This window comes from Pezoporus wallicus, unplaced genomic scaffold (assembly GCF_028554395.1).
Source record: "Pezoporus wallicus isolate ANWC-B61680 ecotype Strahan unplaced genomic scaffold, APGP_CSIRO_Pwel_v1 contig_6899, whole genome shotgun sequence".
Classification (NCBI taxonomy): Eukaryota; Metazoa; Chordata; class Aves; order Psittaciformes; family Psittacidae; genus Pezoporus; species Pezoporus wallicus.
The window spans coordinates 3,904,425-3,916,138 of record NW_026638613.1 but is presented as its reverse complement, the minus strand read 5'-3'; the positions used below and the strand labels follow the sequence as shown (position 1 = coordinate 3,916,138).

The window sequence follows — 11,714 nt, the reverse complement described above, 5'->3', positions numbered from 1 at the left end:
AAGAGAGGGGTTTGTGTTAAACCATTTGAACAATAAGCGCTACCTGTTACTGAATTGCCATTCCTTTCTGCTTAAATTTCCGTTAGTTTATTGGCCTGTAATGAGTGGCTGAAATAAAAAGTGGCAGTAGTAAAAGCACGATACCACGCTTGAACACACATTCTCCACTATTTTATCTGTCTAGAATAACTTCTAGAAATGAAAACACTTATTTCCTTTGTCACAAGTAATCACACATATGAGAAAACTTAGTTCTTTAAGAGTAATTTTTCCTTTTTCCTTGTCATTTTTGTCTTTTATTGATGCAAGAATGCTGAAAATCAGTGTCATTTACAGTGCAATATCAAATTGATGCATTTTATTTCTGGTTACATCCTGCCAATTTCTATACATTTTTCAGGCAGATTCTCTTTCAGAGGACTTCAGGAACTTCACAGTAAAATGCTGCTTTGGTTTACGGTCAAGTAGGCATCTTTAAAGGTGTCTTTCAAATCAGTATTTCAAATCAGTTTAGGAAATTTATTTATTGAAACTCATTTCCCCCCAGTCACCTGCTTGCAGAAATTCATTTTCTTGGTCAGCCCCATGGCTTTCTGGGCATCATATCACTTCTCTTGTTTACTGTCAGCTCAATTCAGTCAAGTTCTGCTTCAACCTCACATACTGAAGTTGAGAGCAGTTAAGATCTTCCAAACGTTACCTACTTATTCTCTAGATACTGTTTGGAGCAGCTCATGTTTGACTTTTGACACAGCAAACAGAGAGGTCAGAGATGACTGCAGCTTGAACACATAGATCTATGTGTCTGACACAAATGGTGACTGTTTCAGAGATACATGTCACAATCAACTCTTTCCAACTATGCTCCTCCTGCTATTCCCTGCTTCTACACTTTCAGTTTAGAGTCAGACAAAGTATGATTGCAACAGGAAGTATCATCAAACTTGTGTAAGGCAAGATCTCAATACTTCATGGAGATAAGATGACTACACCTAAAGTAATTACAGGATGCAGTGATTAATTTAACTGTTAATTTACAGTCTGAAAATTAGATAAAATATACCATAATACCATTCCAGATCAGTACAGAATTTCAAGATTCTTACAATTCATTTTAAATAAATAAAGCTCTATCATAACAGGTAAAAATACATTTTTCTATTGTTCCCATTTAGGTCTCACAAAACAAAGCACTCTGAGTTTTATGTAAATAAAAAATAAAAATAATGTGTAAAATTATCAGAAGAGGCAGTTGGTGTTGTTTTGTTTGGTTTTTTTTTTTGGTTTGGTTTCTTTTTTTAGGAAAACTTACATTGATAGAAAACAGCCAGTCCCCTCTCAGGACCAGATAAAAGAATGTGAAGCTCAAAAGTTCATGATTTTTTCAATCATGTCAGCTGTTCTAATTAAAAATTACTACTTCTCCCTACAAACCCAGCATCTCTGGTCTTGCACCTTGGGGTACATAACACATATGATTACCATACATGTATGTTCTAACCTTGTAATACCATCTCTTCCCAATGGTCCCAAACTCCCACAGCATGACTCACCAGTCTGAGTTGCTGTGAGATTGCTTACCCACCTCTCACAATAAATCTCACTTTCCCACTTACAGACACAACATCCCTGTAGCAATCACAAAATTATGAGGATGAACTAATACCAGCAGAAATAGTAGCATCTGGGATTAGCATGGGACAGCACTACATGAAATGTCCTTTTGTATGAAGATCTCCATCAATTCTCAGGATTGAAACATCAACTCTGTGTCTAGAGGGGAAAAATTTCATTCCTTACATCTTGGCATTATAGAGTTCGTAAACAGAGTGGTAAAAATGTGAAATACAATAAAAGTGCTCCTCACCAGCTGTATTTCATGGCCTAAATGATTCCAGGATTATCAAAATCAGTAAGGAATTTATTAATTTGAAAACCTTCCTGTCATTCCTTACATGAACATAAACACAGAGCCTTTCAGCATAGCCTTTTCCGTATTAAGGATTTGACAATGTACTCAAAATTTTACCAGAAAATATCCAACAATGTTTAGACAATGTTCAGACTAGCTTGGTAAAATTAAGTAAACACTTAAATTCTATTCTCCACAGATGAATGCATATTTTCATAGATAACCCCATTATTTTGAATTTGCAGATATAGAAGCGTTCAAAAAATTATACCTCTGTTTTTAACCAGTAATTATTTCTAGGTAATATCTCTATGCTACTGCACTACAATTAAATAATAATAAAAGGTAATTATCCTAGTATTGAATGCCAGAAGGTTACATTTCTCTTTTCCAACCTCAAATATGCTATGCATTGTTTGTAAATGTAAAGTTCTCAATTCCAGTTAAGATAATCTACTTATTTCTGGGGCATCTTGGACCAATATTTTTGTACAGCTTATGTGAAGAACAGCATTCAAAACTGAACTTGTGTGTACCTCAATCCAGTAAAACTCTTAACTAGAATCATAGAATGGTTTGGGTTGGAAAGGACTTTAAGATCATCTAGTTCCAACCCCCCTGCCATGGGCAGGGACAACTCACACTAAACCATGTCACCCAAGGCTTTGTCCAGCTTGGCCTTGAACACCGCCAGGGACGGAGCATTTGCCACTTCTTTGGGCAACCCTTTCCAGTGCCTCACCACCCTCACAGTAAAGAACTTCTTCTTTATATCTAACTGAACTCCTCTGTTTAAGTCTGAACCCGTTACCCCTTGTCCTGTCACTACAGTCCCTAATAAAGAGTCCCTCTCCAGCATCCTTGCAGGCCCCCTTCAAATACTGGAAAGTTGCTATGAGGTCTCCAGGCTGGACAGCCCCAACTTTCTCATCCTGTCTTCATACAGCAGGCATTAGAGTCCTCTTATCATCCTCATGGCCCTCCTCTGAACTTGCTCCAACAGCTCCATGTCCTACTTACATTGAAGACACCAGAACTGCTGACAGTGCTTCAAGTGGGGTCTCACAAGAGCAGAGTATAGAGCCAGGATCACCTCCTTTGACAGGGTGGTCAGGCTTCTTTTGATTCAGAGCAGGATATGGTTGGCTTTCTGGGCTGCAAGTGCACACTGCCGGCTCATGTTCATTTTCTCATCGACCAGCACCCCCAGGTCCTTCTCTGCAGGGCTGCTCTGAATCTCTTCTCCAATTAGGATTTCCCACAAGATTTTTATGAGGTTCAGCTAACAAAAAATTTTAGAACATTCTATTATTACTAGAAATACAAAATATTAACACTTTCCACTTTCTGCAAGCAGTTATTATATGTTATTGCAAAGCCAAGAAAGGAGAATATAAAAATATCTGAAAGTGTAAATGCGTAACTATGAAAAAGTGAGCACAATGTTGAGAAAGGGCAAGGCCGTAAAAGATTTGTGTCATGAATTAATGCATTCATTAAATAAAGTAACTTGAACTTTTACAAAGATTTTCTTGAGAATGTTATATCTGTATCAATATCTCATTTGTAATTTCTCACAAGCAGACAGGTTTACTGTTTGCCAGGAAAGCACGGATGTTTTACAAGTCCAATCTTCGAGTTTAGGAAAGGCTATGCTGGTTGCTCTTCACTGTGAGTTTACCTGCATTAGCACTCTAGGCAACTGGTTAACCCAATCTCATACAAGATAAAATGTGTTAGTGTAGTTAAGCAGCAGAAGCAGAACTATACACCAACTGCTCAATAAGAGAGTAATCATTGCTGTTAGAGAACTACCTTGTGCATTTTCCAACACTGGCAGGCTACAAGCCATCGCTGTCAGAATGACTTTTCTCCTGGGTGGCTGGCTGCTGGTGGTTCAGTACAGATTCCCCTTTTTTGACAAATGACAACTGCTCCAGCTGTGATTCTCTTTCTGTTCATTTTCTTTTAGAGGGGGCTCTATTCCCAGTGCTCTAATGCAATTCAGCTTCATATAACCAGTCTGGTTATACTTCTTCTACAGATTGCAATTATATTTCTAAGCTATTCTTTGTGTTGCTATGAGAATCAAACAAAAGGGAAAAAAAATTAAAGTTTCAATGAAGAAAATTTCCATAATATGTGGTGGCTGTCACAATCTTGCTGATAGAAATAATTACTCCTGCTGTAACTATACTAAATTGCTAAGAAATGTGGATAAAAAACTTACCCATCTGTGCAAAGTTCTTTCATAAATGCATACAAAAAAAAAAGAGCTAAATACAGAGATTAGTATACTCCAGGATGCACAGCAGGACAAAGATCCCAAGGTGACAGGCCTCTGTTAGCTCAGTTCCTGAGGTGAGGAAGCTATTACCTCCCCTTTTAGCAGCAGTGGGGAAGGCTGCATAGGATAAATTGTGATTTTGGGTAACTTTGTGTTTGGTCTTCACGTGCTCCACTAGATTATGCATGCTAATTCTCATTTCTGGCTCATAAACTGGCAGTATCAAAAAAAAAAACAAAAGTGCAAGCTGCTGTAGCATGAGCTAATGATATTTTTCTGAGGCACAAGAAAACCTCATCATCCATACATAACAGACATTGCTTACAGACAAAACACTTTGCTGTCATGGCTGCACTGGTGAATTGGAAAGAAAAAAAAAAGAATAATTAAAGACCATTTCCAGGGATGATGTGGTTCTGCTCTTACCCACAGAACAATTCAATTTATTACCAGGTGCGTCTCTCCGATCACCAGCACTTTAGGGTTCAGCTACTACAATACAGAGACCTCAGCCTGGGTAGAAGCACCTGAGCGCTGCTGAGTTTGCTGTTTCAGGTTTCAACAGCAGAGCTTGAAACCTGCCTCAAAGCAAAGCAAATGAGCAACTGGTCAGCAGCTCTTACAGAACTTTTTGAGCAAACCTGAATCTAGGTAAAGAATTAAATGCTAGTTTGTGGTAATCGCTGGCAGTGTCTATATGGACATGTAAGGGAGTGTTACAGGGTGTTCATAAAGACATACCAGCCAGAAAGCACTGCAAAAAAAAATAACAGTAGAGAGTGCTATTGTAGATCTGTTCTGTTGCTAAGACCTAATCAAAGTACGACCCACTCTTAAACTACCCTATAACAACAGATTTGCCAAGTTGGAGACTGTACCCAAAATTAGTAGGAAACTTTCAGATTGACAATGTAAAAGGTTACATGCAGTCTATTATGAAAAATTCTGTACCTATCTGAGCAAAATTACCTTCCCTGCTCAGTGCAAAATCATAATCTACTAATAGGGTACAACACTGCTCACTAGGGCAAACCATTCCCATTCTCCCACCACGCCTGACTGCTTCTGGTGAGCATTCCACCCTTCACAGCTACACTGGCAAAGAAACAGTCTTCGAAATATCTTTCAGTAGAAAAGAAAGTTTGAACAACAAACTAGATTGCCTAAGGGTGGAATTGCACCTGCAGCCCAAAGCAACTTGAGCCCAACAGCGCTATAAACTCTTCATCCAGGAAAAGTAATGCTAAAAAACTACCCTGCAGCAAATTCACTGGTAGGCTAAGCTAACAGCTCCGGGGCTGCTATCTCCAGACACCCATAACTAACGTGGTGCTTATTGATTCACACTACAGTCCCTTTATTATAATTTGAAGTTCTTAAATACTAGCTTAGCGTATCATCATAACCATCAGAAATAACAAAATCATTCTGCACAAAGCATTTAACGACTAATCACAATCAACTGTGGAGGACCAGAGCATCCAGTTGTAAACCTAGTAATTCACCTCAATACACATCCCCCTCCTTTCCTTCCTTAAAAACACCCCTGGAAATACAGGTCGAAAGGAACACAGGCTATTAATCACTTCCCACAAAGCTACCAAGAGATACCCACATTTTTCTTAGCAGAGAAGACCCAAAGCACCTGTGTGAGAAGAAATACTGCCAGTAAACATTTTCTACTGTCACTGCACCCTCACCAGCTCCTTAACAGCTGTCAGATAAATGCATTCACAGAGTCTGTTGGGTTTTCTGCATGAGCTAAAAGCATCCCAAATATCCAGTGCAGCACTTGAACCATTATGTTAACTTCCTTGAAGCCGAATGTTCACGTTTAGGCAGGGAAAAACAGCACAGAGTCACAGAATCATAGAATACCAGGTCGGAAGGAACCTCAAGGAGCAGTTAGTTTCAAATTATTTGAAATAATAAGAATTATTTGAAATTATTCCTAAATGTAATTTTTTTTTTTACCTTCAATAGATTTCATGGCTCTATGTTTTCTTACTTGAAAAATTGAATATTATAAAGTTTAGAAACTTTTCCATTTTAAAATACGCAAAAATAATTTTTGTGTGTCTTCTGAATTCATTCTTTTCACTTAGAACTGAAAAATGTAAATCAAAACAGATGAGGAAGATGGTAATAACTCCTTACAACAATGGCTGTGAGTTTGGACAAACAGTGACTGAATTACAATATACTTGTATCTAAGCCAGAGAGGTTGTGATTCAGAAGGAATTCCTTAATTTCCTCAAAATTAAGAAAAAAAAAAAGAGAAAAAAGGTTGCAAAACAACCTAATAACTACAAAAGAGTGGAACTTCTCTTAGGTTAGGGAAGAATTCAAAAGCAGTCACAAGTTTGCAGTAAATGAGAATGTACAAAGAAAAGCATCTGCTCAACTCTGCTTTCAAAAGAAGCTTACTTAGCTGGCTTCCACCCTAACTTTTCACAGCTATTAGATTCATTACATGTATGTTTCTCCAACTGATTTTAATTCCATCATTGTCAACATGAGTTCTTCAAAGCAGTGCCAGAGTTAATGATGACTTTATTGGACCTGTTGGCCACTTTGTGACATCCAGCTGTGTTCTTCCTTTCTAGGGCAATTAAGGGATTTTATGGTGCTGATTCTGAAGATGATACAGCAAGAAGTCACATAACCCAAATCTCCAAGTTGTTCAGGTTGCATTTCAATCCTGTAACTCAGAGGATGCTGCCACCAAGAGTTTTGAAGACATAAATGGAATGCTGACAGCTGTTGTCAGTGAGGACAATGAAAATTGGCAGATTTAGCCAAGTATGAAGCATGACAAATTGCAGGAAAGCAAAAGGAAGGCAGTGCTTCTCTCAATTCAGAAGATGACATTTGCTAGGAAGCTTGTGGGAATTCTTCAGACAGTCTACAAGATGTGCTAAATGTTATTTGCATTATAACAAATCATAAGGTATCGACTGCAAAATCATTTCCCTTTAATGAAGACTCCTCGAGGAAAGAAAAATATCAGAGTCAATTAGAAGACTGAAACTACAAATATGTTGTGTTTTACATATCTCTGAAGCATGAAGAACCTAATAAAGTGCATTTAACAAAAACGAACAGCAAAACTGCTGCAGCTTATTAGATTGGCAGCATTTTTTAGTTTATGGCATGCTTGGGAAGTTTCCCTTCCTCTCTTTACATCTACACTTTCGGTACATTTTCCAAAAACGTGTTATACCCTACAAAAAAAAAAAAAGAAAAAGATATCCTATGTAAGTCTGTTGTTTCTTACCACTGGAGTGGAATAGTCACTTCTTCCCGTAAAGCAACACGACTTCATCGCATAGCTGAAACCATGACTCACATTTGCAGGTCTTTTATTAAACAGGTTTTGTTTTGTCTGTTGGTCATGTTTCAGCTTTCATAATATTTCATTTCAGTTGCTTTAGAATGTGAGTGTAATTCTAATTTTTCATTGCACTGGTGTCAGGTGACAACTGAAAACAAAACAAACAAACCCTCCCCCGTTCAAATTCAAAAAACAAAACAAAACAAAAATCTTTAAGTACTACCTGTCATCCCAAAAGAACTCTGCACGCTGATACTAAAGAAGTTTTAATTTTCTTCCAAAATACTCCTGTCTTTAGGAATATACAACTGCCTTTTAAGTATAAAGGATTAAAGCAACAGTGTATTTCAAAACTCTAAGAGAAACTAGGATGCATCTGAATTTCAGTTACATTTGAAAAGGAGAGCATAAAATTTAGCTAGAGCCCATGATTCTGCTATTATGCATGGAACAAACAGCAATGCAGGACACAGAGTCTGAGGTCCTTGAAGCAGTCTGTCTCACTACATCTGCCTGATCTTTGATATGCAGCCAAAAAAAAACCTTAAATACAGCCTGTTTCACATCTTGTTAGTCTCCTGGGCACGTGGCCTCCTCAAGGACATCTCATTCACATTTCCAGAGTTGCACCATTATAGCTTTATGGAGACTCACTCAATCTAACTCTAGGCACCTAACTTAGCTCTCCTGTTGATCTCCATGGGCTTCCTTACAGAGAATGGAGAGCAACTAGGTTAACCCTTGAAAAGGTTATTCTGAATAACAGCCTGTCCTAGGTGATGTGGGCTGCTTCTGGAGACACCTGGTTTCACCCCATTTCTACAGAGGAAATCCCAGTGCGACTAGCCACCTACACTAAACGCCTAGCATTGACCATGTAGAGATTGATCACCTCTACTCCCAGCGTCTATGTGCTCCCTTTTCATTCTGTTTTTATTTTTGTTATGCTGCATCAGGAACAATACTATGGTATGATTCACCAAAAAGCACTACCTCAGAAATACCCTGTTTTACTTAATCATTTGACTGTCATGTAACTTGCATAGAGATAATAAAGAAGAACACCATATACCACCACAAACATCCCTTCTCTCTCAAGTTAGGGCTAATAAGTCTTGAACAATACATCCCTCTTCTCAGCCCCGCCATGGCAAGAAGCGACATTTACTGCACACTACGTGACATATTGTCCTGGGTTCAGCAGTAGCAGTCATGTTTCTCCTTCTTGGTAGCTGGTGCAGTGCAGTGTTTTGCCTTTCAGCTCGGGAACAGAGCTGATAACAAGGATGTTTTGGTTTGGCCAAGGACTTTGTGAGCCTCATGCTCTGCCAGGGAGGAGGGGAAGCCAGGAGGAAGCAGAGACAGGACACCTGACCCAAACTGACCAAAGAGGTATTCCATACCACAGCACGTCATGCCCAGGATGCAACTGGGAGTTAGCCGGAAGGGCTGGGGGACTTCAGGGTTGGAGGAGGTATCGGTCGGTGCTTGGTCGGGCTGAGGAGGGCAAGTTATCGGTCGGCTGGTGGTGAGGTGTTGTATTCCCTTGTTATTTCCTTTATCATTATTATCACTGGTGGTAGCAGTAGTGATTTGTGTTATACCTTAGTTACTAAACTGTTCTTATCTCAACCCGTGGGAGTTGCATTCTTTTCGATTCTCCTCTCTGTCCCTCCGGGAGCAGGGGGAGGGCAAGAAGTGGGAGAGTGAGTGAACGAATTACCTGACTGGGTTTAAACCACGACAGTTCTTTTCATTGGCCGGGAAACGAACCCGGGCCACCCGCGTGGCAGGCGAGAATTCTACCACTGAACCACCAATGCAGAAGATGTCTTAGATACCATGCTTTTCTGAACTAAGCAAGTGACCCATAACACCTCAGCTTAGATCATGATATTTACTACAACTTGAAACCAGGTAAATAACTTTGCTCTTAATTTAGACACCTATTCTTTCTTATGAGGTACATTTTCATACACTTAGATCTGGGGGACAGCAGGTACACAAGGGAAAAAAAAAGACATTTTTTTTCTTCTCTTTCACATTTTGTATTAAAATAGTTTAAAATTATTAAGGACCAGCTTTTCATATTTCTAGTTTAAATTACTCAAACACAGTTTATTTTCTTCTAGTTTAAGTTACTCAAAGCAAGACCATGCACAACAGAGAGAGGAAACTGGGTAGTGTACATAGGAGTCAATGTATGGGTTTCAAAATATTGTTTTAAGTAGTTATGTTTGAGCATATATTTCAGCCCAATGCTCTGCATATATTGGCATTTTTTTTTAAATACAAATTATCACAATGTGTTACACATAGCGCATTATTATTTACATTTGGAGCAGCCTCAAAGTCCAGTCAATAACTCTTGAACCAGATGAAAATTCAAGATGGCTCAATAGGCAGGAAGATACTGAACTCTGATCCAAATCTAGGACATACAGGCCTGCAAGCTGTTCCTGCAAACTAAAAATACCATGTAAATAGACCTGGGCAGTGAAGTGCCAACTCTAACGAGTAGTTAATGTAATTTAACATGAGAGAATGTAGAGTAACGAGCACTGGGACAAAGGCTGAAGAGGAGGAGGAGGTTGCTGAGGAATCATTGGGTTTTGCAAGCATAAGCATGCTTTTAAAACACTTCTGCAAATGAATACTGTGATTTCCCCCACTTGCAATCAGAACCAGAGCAGAGGCAGGGATGCCGTTAGTTTCAGACAGCACCACCAATTCCAGCACTTTTTTCCTCACAAATTTCCCACCTGTTAATCAGGTTGCTTTATTCAAACACACTTCAGTGGAAGATGTTTATGTTGCTTTAAAGAAAAGCTCAAATAATTCCACACTTCTTCGATATAGCAGAAAAATAACAACAGGTTGGCACACCACTGAGCGAGCAGAGGTCAGTGCATTGAAGCAGAATGAAACCAAACCTGTTGTGAGATGGTTGTCAGGCAAGTTAATACAAATCACCCTCTAAACAGTCCCTTCTCCATTTCCCCTGGTCACAGAGACACAACTGCAGACCTCACAGTCTTCAAGGAAGCCACATCCAAAGAGAAAAAAACTTAGAATTCAGACTGTTAATGTTGTATATGTTGTAATTTCTCTACTTGTGAAACTCACTTATAATAGGAGCTTAGCATCACCTAAATTAGATATCATTTCATATCCAACAGCTGTAATCTCTGTGTATCAAGAGAGGAATTCTCTTACTCTGTACAGAAGCAGGAGCTTGATTGTAGTCATGTGGAAAGACCCATCCTTAGAAGTTATCAACAACCTAACAGAGTTTGAGAACATGGTGCAGACCATAATAAATACAACTTGTAGGAATTCTGGAGAAGACTGCTACGAATGCAACCCACACGATGTGCTACGTTTTCACCAAAGATAAAAAAATTAAAAATGATACATATAAGTAAATATTTAACAAATTTTCATCTACTTTTCTACTCTTCAAATACTGTTGTTTCCCCAAGAGCCTTAGGCATTTACAAGCTCTGCTGTGCATGAGAAAAAAATTAGAGCAAGACATTCACTATTTTTGATAAAAGAAAGCTAAAAAGCAAATCTAAAATCCCTAATGTTGTGCTCCATGTCAAAAAGGAATACTTTTATCTTTATAAAAAGATTATAACAATAAAAAGAAAATATGCTAACTCCCAATTTCCTCGGCCTTTCAAAGATAAGATGGTGAGAAATAAACTTTTTATAAAAAGTCTTTGCTATGTGTCTAAATTAATATGTGGCCAAGGAGTGCCTTGCTCTCTCTTTGCACTGTTGGAAAATACTCAAGGTTTTGATTTACAATTTATTTTTTAAGAGAAGCGTGAGCTGCAAAGTCCAGCTCTGTATCCTGTCTGAGTTACTGAAAACTGTGTAAAATCTGTTAGCTGCTGCCATCCTGGAAGTGACAGTGGTAAGTCCCAGTCCAAGGCAGATGGGATAAATCTTACAACTTCAGCTTCCTCTGCTGAGATGAGTCCTTCATTGGTAGGGAGAAACAAAACTACTTCTGTGTCTCATTAACACCTCCCACTCTCAAGGATAAGATTTGCCATCTTTAATCAGTTATTATTTTCTAGGGAATTCTCTTCCCCATTTTTTTTTCTATGCTTTATACTATTGAATTCATTGCCAAAAAGCAATGGAAACCAGGGAAACTACTCTGACAAACA

At 38.6% G+C, this 11,714-nt stretch overlaps 1 non-coding gene across 1 annotated transcript; it reads right to left on the bottom strand.

Annotated features, from left to right (window-relative positions):
• Positions 1–9,285: 9,285 nt before the first annotated feature.
• On the bottom strand, positions 9,286–9,356 carry TRNAG-GCC (transfer RNA glycine (anticodon GCC)). The gene has a single exon. It is a non-coding gene; the product is annotated as a tRNA-Gly (tRNA).
• Between the last annotated feature and the right edge of the window lie 2,358 nt (positions 9,357–11,714).